At 63.6% G+C, this 3,622-nt stretch overlaps 1 non-coding gene across 1 annotated transcript; it reads right to left on the reverse strand.

Moving 5' to 3' along the window:
• Positions 1-2,327: 2,327 nt before the first annotated feature.
• On the reverse strand, positions 2,328-2,446 carry LOC131860832 (5S ribosomal RNA). The gene has a single exon (XR_009359925.1). It is a non-coding gene; the product is annotated as a 5S ribosomal RNA (ribosomal RNA).
• Positions 2,447-3,622: the final 1,176 nt, after the last annotated feature.

Raw genomic sequence — 3,622 nt, forward strand, 5'->3', positions numbered from 1 at the left:
CCAGGGCGGGCTCAAGATGGCACCAGCATTCCCTTTTTCTCACTATCTTTCAAAACGGAAATTTTAAAATCTCGTTTTTTTTTTGCCTTTTATGGAAATTAGTGAAGGCATCGCATCAAAGGTGCGCACCTCGCTGCCCACCTTGGTGTGCTCCGAGGTGCCCACCACGGTGCGCAACGCCGGTGCGAACCCGGGAGCGCCCCGATGTGTGCTCCAAGGTGCGGCGTGCACGAAGTCGGACCCCGGTTTGCCCCGGGTGCGCACCTCGCGTGCACCTTGGTGCGCACACCTTGGCTGGGTTGCGCGGCCTGGTGGGCACCATGGTGCGCACCAAGGAGCGCTCCGAAGTGTGCTCCAAGGTGCGGCGTGCACGAAGTCGGAGCCCGGTTTGCCCCGGGTACGCACCTCGCGTGCACCTTCGCCGGGGTGGGCACCTCGGCTGGGTTGCGCGCCCTGGTGCGCACCAAGGAGCGCTCCGAAGTGTGCTCCAAGGTGCGGCGTGCACGAAGTCGGAGCCCGGTTTGCCCCGGGTGCGCACCTTCGCCGCGGTGCGCACCATGGCGTGCACGAAGTCGGAGCCCGGTTTGCCCCGGGTGCGCACCTCGCGTGCACCTTCGGCGGGGTTGCGCGCCCTGGTGGGCACCATGGTGCGCACCAAGGAGCGCTCCGAAGTGTGCTCCAAGGTGCGGCGTGCACGAAGTCGGAGCCCGGTTTGCCCCGGGTGCGCACCTCGCGTGCACCTTCGGCGGGGTTGCGCGCCCTGGTGGGCACCATGGTGCGCACCAAGGAGCGCTCCGAAGTGTGCTCCAAGGTGCGGCGTGCACGAAGTCGGAGCCCGGTTTGCCCCGGGTGCGCACCTCGCGTGCACCTTCGCCGCGGTGGGCACCATGGCGTGCACGAAGTCGGAGCCCGGTTTGCCCCGGGTGCGCACCTCGCGTGCACCTTCGCCGGGGTGGGCACCTCGGCTGGGTTGCGCGCCCTGGTGCGCACCAAGGAGCGCTCCGAAGTGTGCTCCAAGGTGCGGCGTGCACGAAGTCGGAGCCCGGTTTGCCCCGGGTGCGCACCTCGCGTGCACCTTCGCCAGGGTGGGCACCTCGGTGCGCACACCTTCTCAATGTTTTCTTGCCTTTTCTGGAAATTGGTGAAGGCAGCGCATCAAAGGTGCGCACCTCGGTGTGCTCCGAGGTGCGAACCCGAGAGCGCTCCGAGGTGCCCACGAAGTCGAAAGTCGGGTTAATTGCATTGTTTTCCCCGGGTGCGCTCCGAGGTGCGCAACATCGGCGCGCACCAAGGAGGGCTCCGAAGTGTGCTCCAAGGTGCGCACGATGGCGTGCACCTCTGGTGCGCACGATTCGGAGCTCGGTTTGACCGGGGTGCGCACACCTTGGCTGGGTTGCGCACCTTTTGTGCGCTCCAAGGTGCGCACGAAGTCGGAGCTCGGTTTGCCCCGGGTGCGCACCTTCGCCAGGGTGCGCACCTTGATGCGCACGCCTTGGCTGGGCTGCGCACCTTGGTGGGCGCCATGGTGCGCACCTTTCGTGCGCTCCAAGGTGCGCACGAAGTCGGAGCTCGGTTTGCCCCGGGTGCGCACCTTGGTGGGCGCCATGGTGCACTCCGAGGTGCCCAAGATTGGTGCGCACCAAGGAGCGCTCCGAAGTGCGCTCCAAGGTGCGCGCGAAGTCGAAAGTTGGGTTAATTGTCCGGTTTGCCTCGGGTGCGCACCTTGCGTGCACCTTCGCCAGGGTGGGCGCCTTGGTGCGCACACCTTGGCTGGGCTGCGCACACCTTGGCACCCGCGTTTCCTTCATTTTAAATTTTTTTTTTTTACAATCTCTCAAGTGGGAAATTCTATAATCTCAACTTTTTTTGCCTTTTCAGGAAACTTTTGAATGGAGCGCATCATTGGTGCGCTCCGAAGTGTGCTCCAAAGCTCTCTCCAGCTGCGTGCACCTGCCCCGGCCGCGCACCCGGCCCCGCCCAGCTTCGCTCACCTGTCCCGGGCGTCTGGTGCGGAACCTTAGAGTAAGAAACATCACCGTGCACCTTGGCCAACGTGCGCGACTCGACCGAGCGCGCACTGGCCGAGGTGCACACCGATTTCACCTGGGTGCGCGCGCAGCACCTCGGGCGCACCGGGGTGCGCGCACAACGCCCGGGTTGCACCGTGGCCTGTGTGCTCGGGGCGCCTCGGGTGCGCGCTCGGTGTCGCCCCCCGCGCGCGCGGTAGTGCGGGCAGCGCACCCCGGCCCGGCCCGGCCCCGACGAGAACGCAAACGGGCAAAAGGTTTATTCAAATAGCATTGCGACGCCCGGCGAAAAACTAAAAAAGGGTGCAACACCGGGACTTCCCGGGAGGTCACCCATCCCAGTACTACTCCGGCCCAAGCGCGCTTAACTGCGGAGTTCTGATGGGATCCGGTGCACTAACGCTGGTATGATCGCACCCGTTATGAGCTTGTCGCAGTGTGTACTTAGCAAACCGCGACCCACGTGCGAATCCACCCCGGCCACCCACCCCCGTCGAGGTGCACACCCTCCCTCGCGAAGTGCGCCCCGTTCGCCAAGTGTGAGCCCTGCCCGGGTGCGCGCACCTTGCTAGGGCGTCGGGTGTGCACCCGGCCCGGCCTACGTGCGTGCACCTGGAGGGGGCGTCGTGTGCGTGCAGTGTCCCGTCTGCAACGCGGTGCCCACACACCACCTCGGGCGCAACGACCTGCGCTCACATGTGGGCCGAGTGCACCTTGGTGCATGTTCGGGGCGCCTCGGGTGCACGCTCGATCTTGCCCCGGTGCACCAAGGCGCTCGGTTTGCCCCGGGTGCGCACTTGGTGCAAGGTGGGCACCCAAAATAGGGATCAAGCACCAAAACACAAGTTTCGGGATGCAAAATGGGACCCAAGGACCACAAATGCGTTCCAAGACCCATGATGGGTCCACGAGAACAAAAATGTGTTCCGAGACTTAATAAACAAATATTGGGTTTTAGGAGAAGAAACATGCTCTGATGCCCAAAACGAGAATCGACCCCGAAAAGGCCACAGGCCAAAAGTGGGATGCGAGACAAAAAAAAATGGGACCCGAGGACCAAAATTGGGTTCCCAGGTCGAAGACAGGGCAACCGGACAAGAAACGACCTCTAAGGCTCGAAATGAGTCCCGACGACTAAAACTTGACAAGAAGCACCCATCAGGCACCCAACTCGACACCCATGGGATGCCGACCCACCCGGGCTTCCACCTAGCACACCTTGGCACCCACCCACCCTCGCACCCAACCTCGCACCCAACTTAGCACCTTTGAACCCACATTGGCACTCACCCTGACCCTGGCACCTTGGAACCCACATTGGCACTCACCTTGACCCTGGCACCCACCTTTGCACTCACCTTGGGACCCACCCTGGCTCCCACCTCGGCACCCACCCAGACACCCACCTTGGTTCCTTGGCACCCACCTTGGATCCTTGGCACCCACCCCGACACCCACCTTGGCACGCAACTTGGCTACTTGCCACCCACCTTGGCTCCTTGACGCCCACCCCGACAACCACCCCGTGACCTACCCTGGCTAGGGTTGGTGCACACCCACCCTGGTGCCCACCTTGGCACCCACCCTATGACCCA

Source organism: Cryptomeria japonica, unplaced genomic scaffold (genome assembly GCF_030272615.1).
Source record: "Cryptomeria japonica unplaced genomic scaffold, Sugi_1.0 HiC_scaffold_15, whole genome shotgun sequence".
NCBI classification, from domain to species: domain Eukaryota; kingdom Viridiplantae; phylum Streptophyta; class Pinopsida; order Cupressales; family Cupressaceae; genus Cryptomeria; species Cryptomeria japonica.